The 16223-nt window shown below is 45.4% G+C and overlaps 1 long non-coding RNA gene across 2 annotated transcripts in view; it reads right to left on the bottom strand.

Annotated features, from left to right (window-relative positions):
- Positions 1-16223, bottom strand: part of LOC148050140 (uncharacterized) — a 313700-nt gene that overhangs the window by 274271 nt on the left and 23206 nt on the right. For both annotated transcript variants that reach the window (XR_015701357.1, XR_015701358.1), the window contains one exon: positions 6993-7133. This is a non-coding gene — a long non-coding RNA (uncharacterized LOC148050140). The remainder of the gene's footprint in view (positions 1-6992; positions 7134-16223) is intronic.

Genomic DNA, 16223 nt, shown 5'->3' with positions numbered 1-16223 from the left:
TAATGCTCTTCTAAAAGTACAAAGATCCCCTTCCCAGAAGAGCAAAACGAAAGATCATGACTCAGACATGGGGCTGTAACTTCCTCATCCTATTACTCAAACCTTTGACCTCCAACATTTCTCCATTTCTCTGTGAGGGTGTCATAGGTCTAGCTGATCTCACAATCTGTTGTACTGATCTCAGAGATCCTTAGCGCTTTTCAAATACCATTTGGTCAACTCAACAGCATGCATAAGCAGCACCTAGGAATTCGAAAGTTTGACATTGCAGTTGTGACTTTCTTTACACAGAAGATATTTGGGAGAGTGGGGAGGAGATGGCAGGGCAATGACTGGGTGGAGAAGAAGGTGTTGTGTTTACAGAATACAGCTTAACAGAAGCATCCATCATAACCTCCCCAGCAATCCGCAGACTTCAGGGACCTCACCCCTTCAGGGCAGGCCAGAGAGGTTTCCTAGCTAATGTCAGGTAAGGGAAGATACTTATCCTACATAGATGCATGCAGTTAAGTGGAGACATACTTTATCACCCCCTGGTTAGCCTGGAGCAGTTCACTGGCTGTGGAGAGGATCAACAAGTCCAAAGTGCTGTGATGCTTTGATATTAGATTACAACACTGACATCACCCTTAAGTTCAGCAAGTCAAAGGAAATAGTTGGAGGTTTTTTTTTTACTGAGCCCAAAATAGGTAACAGGATTAGAGACACATAAAATCAAATTTTAAAAACTACAAATGGGCATTTAGAGTAATTTTGAAGGTTTCTCATGCTTGGTAAGTATCCAGCAAACAAAAACTCGATTAGGAAACCAGTTTTAATACAGTCCTTCACAGTAAGGCTGTGTTTGTGGCACAGGGTGTTTCAGGAGGCCTAAACTTCCTTTCATAGCCTAAAGCCATTCAAGGATCACAAGGATTCAAAACCACTAATTTCCCAAATCTCAGGCCAAATCAAGAAAGAGCTTGGACCTTCCAGTCACTAGATCACTGTCTGTCCTACCTTCAGAAACATCAGCACCCCTCGCACTGGCCTAGGCAGTGACTGCGGTGAGGTTACCACTGCCCAGGGCCTTGGCTGAGGTCCTAGTTAATCTCTGGCCATGACCATTCTCTCCCACCTGGTGAAGCAGTTCCCAATGGGTGCCCCTTTCAGCAACAGCCAGCTTATCCCCCAGCTCTTACATGCCCAGACTGGTCTGGAGACACGAACAGGCAGCCCTAAGATGACAGCCAGAGCTGAAAGTCAGTGAGAAAGCTCTCAAGATGAAAGCCTTTGCAGCTGGAAGGAAATCACATTCTGACATATGACGGTGTTGGAAGATTTATTGGGGGTGGGGGGTGGGGGTGTGGGTGGCAGAGGAAGCAAACAAGAAAGCAGAAAAGGAGCAGGAGTGGAAGAAGAAGCTTCTGACCATACTGCCACCAAAAGAAACACTCAGCAAGCCATGACCTCAGCATGAAGCCTCTTCATAGACCATCCTTTGTTTCACATCTGGGTATAAACTACCACTCCACATTATACAGTCATACCGCGGTATTTAATGAACACAGCTTATGACTGGTTTTGATTACCATCCACCAGCTCAGAGTAACATGTCAGGAAAACAGCGTTAAGGAGAAGGAGAGAGGAATTGTGACAGAACAGCAATATTTATTCTAAAGAGTGCAGAGTGCCTTTAAAATGACTATTTTTAGATTTCTAGATTTTAAGAGAGCAGCAGGAATGTTCATATTGGTCTCCTGCACAAAAATGTTCTTGAATTTCATCTGGTGTCCCAAATTTCTGAGATAGCAAGACATGGTTTCTTCAGAGGCTTCAAGTGGCAGAAGAACCATTGTATCCCTTGGTAATTGGTGCCAACAGTTAAATAGTCACTGCAAAAACCATGTACCTTATTTCTAGCTTACATTTATCTAACTTTAATTTCTTGCTGCTGGCTCACATTATGCTTTCATCTGTTTTTCATCCATACACAGGCATCACTTTAACCAATGAAATTCACCCCCGCATTTAGGCTGACAGAGCAAGTGATACCCAACGGTTTGGGCCAGGAAGAAAAGTATACTGCATCTTGCTGCATGTGTAAGGGTGCCACATAATTCAGACAATCAGGTCTAGAAGTAACATTTGCATTGTAATTAAGGCTTTGCTTATAGCAATAAAGCCTCAGCTCAGGACAAGCAACATTCCCCAAGCACCCTGTTTCTGGAGCTTTCTGAAATGGTGGCCTGAAGCAGCCAGCCAGCAAGGCTGGTAGCAGTTGACTGCTTGTAACATCACTCTTGAATTACTGCCATCATCAACCAAAGTTATGAATATAAAAGGAAGTGCAATAAAAGACAGCAAGTGCTATCAAATTTGCAGAGAAACAATTTTGTAACCATTCCCCAAGGGGAGGCATATGTGTGCAGGGGTGGGGACACGTACCCCCCAGCAGCGCTGCACTATGTAGTTGTGCTGCCATCCGTGACCCTGAACTTGCTGCTTACTGCTGTGTTTGAGAAACTATATTGTAACAGCAGCATTGCGAACAGGCTGTCACCCCACACAGTAACAACACGATGGAGGAAGCAGCTGGTGCAGCCAAGCAGCACTAATTGGCATTATCTTAACCCGCTGGGCTATAAACCGTGTCAGAGCTGCTTTCTGCATGGTTCAGTCATTCCTTCCATGAGGGCATGAGCACCTGAGGCAGGGGAGGACAGATAGCCCTGGCCAGGACCTGCCCAGAAGGCCCCTGCAGCTCCATACCAGGACTCTGAAGCAGCAGCTCCGCACCAGACCCTTAGGCACCAGCAAAGGATTGCTACAGTCTTAGAAAAATAGCCGCCAGGCTTTACTCTCCCAGTCACAGCCTCAACATAAGCCACGTTGGCAAGACAAGGCTTGGCAAAGAGGGCATGTCTAGGTGTTGAGATTAGGAATTTCCCCACTCCAGGCCAGTGGGGAAACGAAGAGCAAAGGGGAACCAGCCCACTACATTTAACTGTATTGTTAGATCAAACAAATCTGTTTTCCTTATGTCTGTTGTCAAGATCTGCAGGAGTTTTTTCCATAAGAGAACTGACAGTGGGACCTGTATGTCAGATACAGGGAGCAGGTCTCTCTACTTTCCTGTGCCAATTAGCCTCTCCCAAATGACACTCTCCCTTTTTAACTCCAGGTCCTTCTCAGTGTAGAAGAGGTTCCAGACAGGACCAATGCTTGGACAGCTGGGATTTCCTGCCCCAGCCCTGGAGTCAGGACAAAGCCAGTCCTCCAGGTAGACTGTGCGTCACAGCCTAGGACGATTCCTGCTTTCTACTGTGCCTGAGGCCTACACGCACATGCACACACACCTTCCAGATCCAGCTGCAGAAGTTAGCAAACCTGCTCTAGTTGGGGCTTGGAATCAGCAAGCACAGGAAAAAGGCTGAAACTTGACTCCAAACCTCCAGTACTGATTTGGCCAAAGTGTTCCCCTTTTCACGCCTCAAGACTTTTTCTCCCCCCTCACCCACATGCAGCTCTCTCAGCATTGCAATCACCAAGCAGTATTCACCAACTTATCTAAATAAGCACCCCATCTTTCCTAGCCTACCAGGACGGAAAACCTGTCTGATTGCCTAAGCTCCTGGAGGAAGTATGATGAGGTGCTAAGAAAATAATTCTGCTTACAAATTCTTTGGGCTGTAACAGCTGCTTTTGTAGCTGGATGGGGTTTTTGGCTGGCAATCAGCTCTCCCTCCAAGTCGTCTCTACAAGACACTCCATTTACTTCCTGTTCCCTAGCAAGTCCCTGCAGGAGAGCAAAGAAGCTGGGATTAAACATATACGATAGAACCTAGCCAAGACACACAATCCAAATTCCCAGACAAAGTACAAGACAAATATAAGCATCACAGAGGAACAAACATAATATGGGCTTAAGTCTAGCATGAGCCCTCTGTAAATGTGATCTGAACAGCAGGCTGCACCTTCCAGCCTAGCAGATTCCATAAAAGCAAGGTCTGCAACACAACAGATCTCAGGAAGAGAGACAGGAGGCACCAGGGATTTAGAAAGAGGCTTTAGGAATTCAACATCACCTTGAATGACACAGAACCAGTACCTTTAAATGTCAGTTGGTGCACCAATGTAAAATGAATGGGTTCTGTGAGTCACAACCCTGTTCTGCACAACTAGAGCTACAGGGCTCTAGCTTTTTGGCTGGGAAGGGGGCAAATAAAAAAACCTGTCTGAACTGTCCTCTCCCTGTATGTCTGAGACAAGCACCCAGTGGCCTCTAACACCATCAGAGCACCCGATGTCTGAGTGACACTATCAGTGTACCTCCAGCTGTACTACCTGCCATAGGTAAGCCAACAGCAGATTAAAGAATGAATAAAGGAGTGAAGCAATATTGCCCAGTCATGGCCAGATGGCTGGTGTTATATTCTTCATTTTCCCAAAATAGTTCTCTGGGATCCCAGCACAATACTCCAAACACTAAATTTCTTTCATAAGATTGACAAATCTAAAGGCTGCCTTCCACCCGTGAAGGATTTAAAATAATACCTACTAGTAAAACCCTCAAGCGTGAAAACCTCAAGTAGAACGTGGTCTTCACAGATTCCTCCTCTGCTCAGGAGGAGCCTGAGACTTCAGTTACCATGGGGCCACACCATGTCCCCCTCACCACAGGGGAAATCCCACCGAATCCAGCTGCATTGTCAGCCCAGCAGGAAGCAGAAATCTCACAGGAAAGGCTATTCTAGTGACATTTCCAGGACAGTTTTGCAGATCAGAGACACTTTTGGACCAAAGCCAAGGTAGGGCTGGCCAGCACTTCCAAGAAGGTGGCTAAGTGGAAAATCTCCTTCAAAATGGTAGAAAAATTAAAAGATATATACTTTTTCTGAAGTTTCAATTACTGATTAAAGCAATGGGAAGTTTTCCTCTCTTCCTAAAATGTTGCATTTCTTTTGGCAGTGGGGAAAAAAGAACTGTCTCTCCATCATACATGCATATTTCCCCACTGCTGAAGTGACAGAGTTCAGAAAAAGGAAAAACTGGAAAGGAAAAAAAATTCTGCCACCAGAGTCATGATTTTTAACAAGTATTTTTAGTATTCACTATGAATAGCGAACATCAAAGCAACCAACTCCACTTCATACAGTTGACGCTTCTTCAGGAAACAACCATCAGTGCCACAAGGACATTTTCTGTCATGTTGGGGGCAGGGAGGGCAGTGAGCTGTAGACAGCAGCTCAGTGAACTCTGCTTTGCTGAACTGGTGTCTAAGCAAGGAAATGCTAAGGGAAGCCTGGAGCCAGAGCGTTTCCCATGAGACAGTGAATCAAGACCTTTCTCTCTCCTGTGACTCAGTGTCACAGGAGGCAAACTGCAGATGACTTCTGGCTGGCTGAAGCTTCAGCCATGGCATTGCGAGCAGACTGGCTCCTCCGGATGTGTGCATGGAGATGGAACGGAAGCAGGACGGGAGACCTGCTGGGGAGGCCTCATGTTGCAGCTGCTTCTGTTTCAAAGCCTGGCTAGCATCAGTCATACTGAGAAGATGTCAAAGGGGTAGCAGGCACCTCTGGCCTGTGCTTCATGCACAAAGAGTAGAAGAGAACAAGAAAAAACAAATCAAAAGACTCAGAGCAAAGAAAGAGCTAAGGGCTGGGAAAAGAAACACATTCTGTGTCACAAAGAACAAGCAAAGCACACACAAAACATGCAATTACCTGCTGCAGAAAAAGTGGCAGGATCATCTCATTTCATGCAATGCACAGATCCCTTGAGAAAATGCAGCTTTTCTACCACTCCATCCTGTTTCAGAGGCTTTCTTTCATGCCTGTGGCTCTCCTTGGCCTCATGACTGATTCTCTCCACCCAGGTCTCCTCTGTCCATATGCAGAGGAGGGACACTACTGAAGAGCAAAACAGCTCGTGTGCTTCTGAGAAGCCTGCATTCCTCTCTAGTCACTAAAACACCCCAAACCAATGAGAAATGTTGGCTTCATGAAAGAAAATGAGAGGGGAAAAAAGGAAGATGGTTTCTAAAGCCAGCCAAATATTAGAAAGTAAAGTCATTTCATTCACATGTAACACAAAGCCTCTGGTTCAGTGTGACCACATCACAGCCTGCGAGGATTACTAACAGCTTCTGCATGGGTTTGCTGCCCACGCCCATTCAGCAAAGGGTACCCACAGCTAAGAGAACATGTGTTGTCTTCTTGCTCACTTATTTGGAGCTCATTTAGAAGCTCAAACCCAGAATACCAAGAACAGCTATTTCCAAATACTTCTTAGGTGGTTATTCACACACTTACAATATTCCATGAGCATTTGTCATTGCCAGTTATCTTAGCCAGCACTGTTTGCAAAGCAGAGGTGAAGGAATGGTGCAAAGACAAGCAGTTCACGTCCCATCTGAAAACAGGCCCCACTGCTGAGTAGCATGGCTGAGGTGCATAGCCAGCCTCTTCCTAAAAACTTCCAGGGACAGGCAGCACAAGCTCCCCAGGCAATCTAACCATTGCTTCCTAATCATTAACTACTTTGCAAAGTCTTCCTCCTCCAAAGTTTCATGTTGTATCAGCCATAACAGCCTGCCTGAAAGCAGGGAGATGTAATGAAACATCAGAAAGAAAAAAACATGTGTGCAAGGAAAACCTGAAATTTCAATCCACTTCATGCAGTTAGCCTGAAGAATAGGAGGTGAAACCCTAGCTCTAGTGAGAACTGCAGGAGTCTTGGCAACCAATTTAAGAGCTGCCTCAGGTACTGTGCTGAGGAGGTGCTGCAATCTCAACCCCAGGATGGAAAGAGCACAAACTGGATTAAAAAATCCAGGCTGAAGCCCACTCTTTGTCCATGATGAAAAATAAACCCAGGAAGGACTGTAAGTAAGTTAAGTCTTCATCAATTCTCGCTGCAGGGCCAGCTTCTGTGAGCATCCCTCATAAACACACTTCTTGTTTTCCTCTTTCACTTTGTGAGTCCCCCTCCAGCTGCGAGCTACCCACCTGCTTGTGTGCTTTCACGTAGACAGTTTCAGCAGTGGCAAATGGTGCCGCGTGGATTGCTGGAAAGCATGGTCTCTACTTCTTCACTCACCAGGGAGGACTGTTGCAAATTGCAGAAATTCAGGGATGCCGGGGACGCACCTGTGAAGGGAAGAAGAGAACAGGAGCGAGTAAACCAGAGTGGCTGGCTTAATCTAACAGCTGTCAGAATGGCTGGTCTTGATTCCACTGTTACTTCGTACACTGCTGTTTCTGGCACTGGAGATGCTTCCATGAAACAATTCAGTTCACTGAACTGGCAGAACACTAACAGAACAAAAAAACCACTGCAGCAATGATGAGCTCAGCTGTCATCTCTGGCTGCATCCACTAAGCGCATGTGAGATTATTGCAATGATGTGCCAAAACCAGATCTTTTGAGCTGGAGGAACACTGGACACTTACTCTCTTGAGAAACTCATTGTGTGCACACTGAACTGACTTTGCTGGGCCCGTGTGCCACTAGCCCACCAAAAGGACATGGGACAGTTAATGATTCTCTGCAGCTTTTCCCAGCTTTCCCCTTCTCTATTTTGATGGTTTTTTGTGATTTAAGGCAATCTCTTTCTATCTATGCATGCCTAGCACAAGAGGATCTCATGTCTGATGGGAAGGCTTTGCACATGAGGACAAACAGCAGCAGCAAAAGCCCTGACCTCCACTGAAAAGCCCCATCTCTACATAAAAGTGGTCACTCCTACCTCACTGCTGGATGAAGACATTTTCTGCTTCCCGCATGAGATAAGCAGCAGGATGTATGCGAGTCACACTTCCTGCGAGGCAAAGCAGCAGCAGGTAAGGCCAGTGTGTGCTCCTTACAAGGAAATGTCTAACACTCCCTTGCTCACGCACTGGGAACAACCAAAGCCACCCTAAAGGGTGGGGGAAAGATAGTACTGTGCGGCAGCGCAAGGAGATAACGGAGAAAACCACGAAATTAGTGGATTTGTTATGTTATTCAGCATTGAGTTCCTAGAAAAGATTTTTTTTTTTCTGGTCTACAGCAGCATGAAACATCCTTTAGATGACAGCAGCATTTCTAATACCCTACAGCACCATTCACGGTGCTTGGGGAAAATTGGCAGAGCGAGTCCTGCCTGCTTGCAGCCGCTTACTTCTGTGAGGCACCTCTCACTTCTCAGCTGTTGCACTGCCGGTGCTATCTGACCATAAGAGAGCTGGGTAATTCATTTGGTTTTACAGAAAATAGTAAATTCACAGAAAAACGTATTAAGATATTCGAATCTCCAAGTAATTCTGGCAATAAAAAGTCTGAGGGTTACAAACCCCCAACTCTTTTGAAACAGCCATTTTAAACTTAACTTGATATTTTTAGTTGATGAGATTACTTGGAGATAATATGTTGCCAGTTGAACAAAGGCAAATTTGGGGCTAAATCTCTTCCTCCTCATTTACCATCCCTTAAAGGGAGGATTCCTGCCCTTTCTGCCTTATTTTTCAGTTTGTCCACCAAACTGCATGTCTGTCCTCCCTGCCAGGAGCCCAGGAAGACCAGGCCATGGCTTTCAAAGGGCTGTGCCAGCTCTAGCTTTTATCAGCTCCACACCACTGAGGAAAGGAGTTAATAACTGCCTTCTAACCTTACTGAGGAGGCATGAAATCCAACTTTCCCCTGCTCAACCAGGCAGATCTTCCAGTAGCACAAATAGGCAAAGATTTGTTCATCCCACGTTACACCAGTTCACACCACCCATAGCTGATGGCTTCGTAGGAGATCACATTTACTGGTGCAGAGCAAGGGAATTTGTTACAGTCCCATTTCAAGCAGACAGGAGATAAGGGAATCGGAAAACCTATCCAGATGTCCTGTGCAGTAACTGGATGTCCCAGGGATTTCTGTAACAAGGCTCCCCACAATCGAGCAGCTCTGCACCCTGACAGTAATGACCCCATGCCAGTCACTCAGAACTTCGTCTCCTCTGAGGAGGGCTTGGGGGACTTTTCTAACAAGATCTGCACTTTTGCTGCAACTTGGTGTGAAGAAGTAATTAGATCTCTAGTTACTGCTTATTTCCACAAATTTAAAAAAAAAAAAAAAAAGCTGGAAGTTAGTATCTTTGAGTTCTCTTCCACTTCGCCACATCTGGCTGAAATCTGCACATGGGCAGCAATGACACAGGATGTATTTTTTCACAAACCCGACTCAGAAGGACAGTGGGCAAGTGTTTCTACTGATGCACCTGCAAAGGCAACTGAAAGAAGCCATGGACAGCCATAGCAAGCAACAGTCCCCGCTCCCAATAGTCCTCCAAAAACTTACCCTGGGAGATAGAGATCACAACTCTTGGCTCCCAAACCAGTATTGATCCATTAGGCCCTACTGTCCCTGACCTCTGGAAGAAAAGCATTTCTGGGTAAAAACAAGCATACTGCTAAGTCTTCCCTACAGTTTCATGTTAAAATGAGGGAGGCAGCCCAAGGTCCTTGTCACAGCTACGAGTCACCACAGTATTACTTCAGCCACGATGGTACAATTCCACTGACAGGCTCACATAAAAGCTAAATAAGGAGGCTGAATCAAACCTGTGATGCTCCCAAAAGATATCCTGAAGCTTGATTAAAAAAAAATTAAAAAAAAGAAGTGCTCTACTCCATTCTGTAGTTATTTTTAATCTAGGGTGGACTGTGTCATCCTGGAACTGAGTCAAATGAAAATGGGAGATTTAAAGCACTTCACTCTCCCCCTGCTGCCCCTCTGCTCTGCGTCAGTCATCACTTCTTGGTTTGTAAACGCTTAGTGGGATTTGCACAGGGCCAGGCAAATCAGCCTCCTCCATTTACTGCTATACAACAAATATATTCCGGTAACAGGCCATTCTCCTGCCAATGCCTTCTGTTTTCCAACTCATTTCATTTTCTTTAGTGACTTTCTTTCAGACAAGTGGATAACCAGAGCCTTGGGTTGACTCCATGTGGATTCTGCCTCTCAGCAGTGCCAGTTATTTCTTTGCAGAAATCCTGCTCATGTAGGAAGCAGGTACAAAATCTTCCCCCACCATGCTGGACTCAGTTTATTTGCTCCTGTTTCCACTCCCTTTTCACCATCAGTCAGCCCACAAAGCACTGACTGCTTCTCTGCCCAGGGCTCTCCCAGGCTGCCTCCCCTGCCTTTCCTGCCAGGCTCTCCCAAGCTGATAGCCAAGGAAACCTGTCCACACCTATGCAGGCTGGGGCTGTGCCTTTGTTTTGGGCAGTGACGTGTGCTTGGGGTGGAGGCCACCATTGTTTCAGCTCCCTGATTCCACAAAGGAGCGTTAATAATTTCTTACAACTGTAGTAAATGAAGGGTGGCAGTTACACCCAACCTATAACATTATACATCATTGTTTTTCCTGTTACCTGTCAAAAAGGAGGTTTCTTCCTTCTGCCATGGGAAGGTGGCTGAGGTTGCAATGTCACCTAGGCAGAAGCCACTAACTTTAACAGTATTTTTGTGAAACACATGGACCATCTTAATGCACAGACGGGGTCGCCTTGCCCTGAGCCAGGCATAAGAACTTCTGGGACCGTTTGGATGAGAAATGAGAGCTGGGCTCCCTCTCTCACATGCCATTGTGTCTCCCCTCATAAGGAAGGGATGCAGTGAATAATGCAGTTGCCATATGTGGTGTTCAAAGCAAGCAGTTTGACAATGCCAACAGAAAAACAGAACTGTGCTATGGAAAGCAGATCCTTTTTCACAAAAATGAAGTAACTCTCATTTAGCCCATGAAAAGTATTTCTTGCAGAGAAATTGCACAAGAGCCAGTCCGAAATCCTCTTATTTGTCTCAAGAGGTACCCAGCTCTTCAGGTGCTCTCTGACTTGAGGAGTGCAATCACACACCCACCCTTAGCATCTTCAAGCATCATATAAAGAATAGAGAACAGTATGAAACATCCGCCCCCACCGCCTTGTATAGCATGAAGGTTATGTACAAGAACTAAAACATTACAGCCAGAAGCCTTATTTTGCAGAAGATAATATCTTTTTTCATATTCAGTGCAACATTAAACCCACCCTCCCAAAACTCAGCTGTGCCAAGGCTTGTGAGCTTAAGGTGAAATTATCGCCACCAGAAAAGTTTCACTGCCCCAGCAAAAAAATGAGGAACAGTGGAAAACACAAACAAAATAACACAAGTGGTGAAAAGTAAAAGGAGGTGGTTTAGACACATCCCATCTTGATATGCAGTGTTTCAGTAACCAGGGTGAGGAAATGGGTTTTCCTTTTAAACAAGGGTGGGCCAGATCCTTGGCTGGAATAAATCAGTGCTGCCCTGCTGAAATCAATGGATTGTTGCTGATTTACAGCAGCTGAGGGTCTGACGTGTGTTTTTTTTCCTGACAGTATCACAGTAATTTAATTCTAAGTTAAAATCATATGGAGATGTTGTTTTGATACAATATTATTAAATACCAAATATGCCAGAACTGAACCAAACTGAACTAAAATTAACCTAAAATAAGACAGAGTAAAGCGAATGCCTCTCTATTGTAATGTGGACTCAGAGGCTAGAAAGAATCACAGGATAATTTGATGAAATCCCTTGAAGCATTCTCACTGACTAATTAGTCTCTTCATTCTGGAACGAGGCCATTGGTGGTGTGAAGGTTTCAGGGTTTAACACATTTCCTCCTGCTCGCTAAGAGCTCTTTGTAATTCCTGAAGCCCAAAGCACCAAGGATGCAAAGAACAGCTAGATGAACTGGCATGAAAGGTGACTGTAACAGTGATCCTCTATCGCTAGTCCCCAACAACACAGGTGGCCCAGAGAGGCCTGTGGCCACACTGGGCTTGAAGCCAGTGAGTCCTGCACAGCACCCCACTGCCAACTAAACTGCTGCAACCAGCTGAGAGAAACTAAAGGATATTCTTCAGCTGCAGACGTGCAAGCAGCACACTGGGAACCCCTTGAGCATCATGGCAAGCAGACGGGGAGAGGCACAACCCATTGCAACCGCTTGTGCAACTCTGTCTCCATTTAGTCACATGGTGGAGATGAGCAGGACTACTGCAGCCACACAGAGAGTAGGGAGCGATGGCCTTCACACAGAGCACCCCCAGGCACTCTCCTCCCATTTGCCACTCTTCCTTCTCCTAGGTCTGTTCTCCCTGCTATGGCAGTGACCTAGCTATCAGCCTTGCCCTGTCTGGCCAAACCCCAGTTTCCCCTGATCCCAAGCAACCAGGCCTCCAGCAAGTGCTCAGCCCCTTTGAGGATCAGCAAGGATGATGCTAATTCACTGCTAAAGTGGGTGGCAGTCTTTATTATGTTTCAGGCCTGAGAAATCTCACCAGTGCACCAAGAACCACAGGGCTCCTTCCTAATTACACAGCAGAGCACCGCATGATTCATGTCAGCAGCTCCTCGGCCCCCTCACCTCAATCCTTGCTAGTGTGACACAACAAATCCGAGTGGAAATGATTAGCAGGTTGCAACCGCAGCCGCCTGCTCCCCAGCGCTATTAACAAATAAGGCGCCATGAATGAGCCGTCGGACGGCAGTCAGAGGCCTGTTGAATCATGCTCTTCTGCATTGCAACATCGGAAGTTGCACTTTAAAACCGATCGCCTGGGTTGCTCTCAGATTTCCCAATGAAGGCTGGAGGAGGATGGAGAACCCGGGCTGAGAACATTATATATGCATTTTTAAATTCCCAGGAGAGGTTCAGAAATTAGAACTAGGTCTGGGGCCTTTTGTTTTTGTTTTTCCCTTCTCTCCTCTCTTTCCTTTTGGTCTGATTAACTTTGGTGACTGGCTTGCACAATTTTATCAGGTTGGGCCTCATTCATCTTCAGCAAGCAATAGTGAGAGATTGCAGGCAAGGCAGGCTCTGTGTTTCAGTAACCAAAAACAGAAAACAACAACAACAACAAAAACAAACAAAAAAACAAACAAACACCAAAAGAGAGGAAATGGGGGAAGCGAAAAAGAGACAGTGGGCCAACAGCACTCATGGGCAGCTTTCTGATGTCTGGTCTCAGACAACTAGCAGCACATTCATTTGTAAGACTGCCAGACCTCCTAGGAAACCTAAAAGGCTGCTGTTATTTATAAAGCTAGATGTAGCTATTCTGCGTGCAAGACTAGCTCATTATATTTATAGGTATCTGTCCCATTCACCCACTTCAGGGCCCTCGTTCCCATAAATCTATGAGGCTTGCAGGAATTGCCTTCAAACACTGAGACACCTCTCCTTTCTGAGCAGGGCCATTTGGAAGTGCCTATCACCGCTGCAGGGCTCAGCAGCATGTACATGTACTTATATTCCTGAAAGCCCCACATTTCTGTCAATGCACAGGAAGGCAGATTCAAGAATTTGTCTTCCACGTGGAGAGCACCAGATTTTGCATTTCATTTGTAAAAAGCTGCCAATAAATCTTAACCACGCAGGTTTGATTTAAAAATGGTTTAAAACTGTCAGCTGGCTTCAGGAGAGAAGATATACAAGTGAGTTCAATCAATTCTGGCAGCCTGGACTCCTAGCCCCCCCTTAAGAAGGAAAAACAAAATAAAATCAACCCTCCTAGGTTTTATGCCCGAACTTCAAACAATCTGTGCATAAATCTAAATCAGAGCTCAGCTGGTCAGACATGAAGAGCTTTGCAAACATAGCCCTTTAGTGAAGACAGGGACATGGGCAAGCAAAGGCAGCTCCCTACAAATTGCACTGAGGACAGGAAAAGCAAGAGATTTGGCCTTTCCAGTTTGTAGGTGTTCACACACAAACATAAGACAACTTTTCTATTTTGGAGGTGAAAGACTTCTTTCTCAACAAAAAAGTAAAAATTGTACATACAGCTCTTACCTCCTACAGATAAAACAGGCAAGATTTCACTCTTGAGACCAGCTGGGCTCACTCCTGTCAACCAGAAGCCTTGCCCAAATGTAGATATAGGAATTGAGGCAAACTGCTGCTTCCAGTTGCCCATATGTTAGCAAACTTTCAAGCAGAACCATGCTCTACCAGTCCCAACCCCAGATTTCTTAGGTGCTTCAATTTGTGCCATGATTTTGGGTGCTGGTTACCAATGCTAAATCAGATCTAAAACCTCATGCAGTTGTCCAGGCCTGGCTCCTTCGAGCAGCCACATAACCATAGTGAGAAGCATTTTGGCTGACTGCAAGTTGCAACAGTGGGCACGTCTTCAGAGGAGTCTCAAAGAGCTCCCTCAGAGGCAGAAATTTTCACAGTCCAAGGGCAGATACCATTTTTCCTGCTTAATCTCTTGGAAGGATTGCCTCTCTCTCAGTCACGAACTAAGTGTCATCCAGAGAAAAATATTTGCCCTTTTTCAGTTTCAGGGACTGATTATTTAACGTTTCATGTGGCATAAATTCAAACCCTTTAAAAAAAAAAAAAAAGAAGGAAGAAGAAAGGGGCTCTCACAGCTTAGAGCATACTCAACCCCACACATCTATCCAAGAAGAGCCAACAGGCCAAAGCTGAGAGGTAAAGAGGCTGAAGATCTGTGGGGCTGGATCTGGAAGTAGGAGCTTTCACATCTTAGCTTGAGCATCTGATCCTGGGCTGTACTAGAGTGAGCAGGTGTCTCTGTATACAAGAGGTAGCCACAAAAATTTTAACCAAAATTTACATTTCTCTATTAAAAGTCATCATCTACATAATGCAGCATTTACTAACAAATAATCATCTCAAAAGATTCCCAACCAGTTCTACTAGGAACCTAAACAATGCAGCTTTGGGTTAAGGGTGTGAGAGAGATGAAGCAAAGCTGACTCAAGCTGTTTCCAGTGGCTAAGCTGAGTGAAATGCAATAAATACAGAGCAAACCCGATTTATCCCTTGCTGTTGCACACAATATTTGCAAGCAATTACAGTGGCTGTGGCACTTTAACATACAGGAGAATAGTCAAGATACTTCGTGCATCTAGTTATGAAAGTTCAGGACATAAACTGAAAAGGAAGCTGGATTTTTAAAATAATCTCGTGCCTTAAGATGTCTGTTTCAGGGACAAATGGGAAACAGATAAATACATTTAGGCTCTTTTCTCTATTGTCTTCCATCTCACATTTGCTCCTCTGCTAGGATTAACAGCAGCTCACAGTTCCCTCCTGTATCAGACATCATAGATTTTACTTGATCGCTTCTGCCTTATAATCCATAACCACAGATGAATTATGGCATGTTCTTTAAAAACCCTCCAGTCTCACTGTAAAGCAGTGAGGAATCCATGTTCTCTGGTAGGTTAAGGCCACAATCAGTTGACCTCAGAGGAATGAAATGCCACCATGTGTCCTAGGAGAATGGAAATGCAACAGCCCCTCTGGGAAAGGATGAAGAAAAAATCCATGCAGAGGTTATTTTGTTAACCTAACCTGATCACCTCTCAGGTGCCTTAGAGGATACCTGAGGACTTCTTTAGCAGAAGACAGGGTCATGCTGTAGGGCTCAGCTGACTGGTAACAAGATAGGTACTGTGCGCTCACAGTCCAGAGCTCAGATTCAGTTGAGGTAAACAGTGGCCTACAGCCACCATTACCTGAAGGCTGATCAGTGACCTGACAGCCATGGTTCAGCTCCCAGAAGACAGATGTACCTTCCCCATCTCAGCAGCAAATCAAGCCTGGAAGCTAAGCAGCCCCCTCCATCTAAGAGGTACTTCCCCTCAATATGAACATACATGATCTGCATTGATGCGATGTGTGGGTAGCTTCACTGTCTGTACTCAGGGGACACAGGACCCTTAGGATGCCTGACCTCTAGGTATTCCCCTGACCTTCTGCTCACATGCTTTTAGGGAGTTGGAGACAGGGCTACAGCAAACACCAGAAGTCTAGTGTCTCTGTAGGTCACCTCCCCATCTCCAGATCTTCTCTGGTGCCCCCAAAGGTCAACTCCCTGTCTACAAAGAAAGCACAGGTTTTCTGAGAATCATCTTTCAAGGGGAAACCTTCTTCTCTCTCCCCTACCCCCATCCTTGAAGCAACGCTAAACAGCCTTTGGAGTCTGCTAATATGGATGTGTCAGGGCTCGCTTTGCAGGAGGACTTTTAACATCATCACCAGGACACCTCATTTTTCAGTTCTGAAGTGCTACAAGATGAGACATCTCAAAAAAAAAAAAAAAAAAAAAAAAAAAAGGAAGGGCTGGAGAGAAGTTTGCTCCCTAACTTCTGACCAACACTGAGCTCTGATGAAGGTAAAACTAAAACACCAGAAACAA

This window comes from Nipponia nippon, unplaced genomic scaffold, assembly GCF_047370975.1.
Source record: "Nipponia nippon isolate SJK-2023a ecotype South Korea unplaced genomic scaffold, ASM4737097v1 scaffold_9, whole genome shotgun sequence".
Classification (NCBI taxonomy): Eukaryota; Metazoa; Chordata; class Aves; order Pelecaniformes; family Threskiornithidae; genus Nipponia; species Nipponia nippon.
The sequence above is the reverse complement of the archived record's forward strand: the minus strand, read 5'-3'. Positions and strand labels throughout refer to the sequence as shown.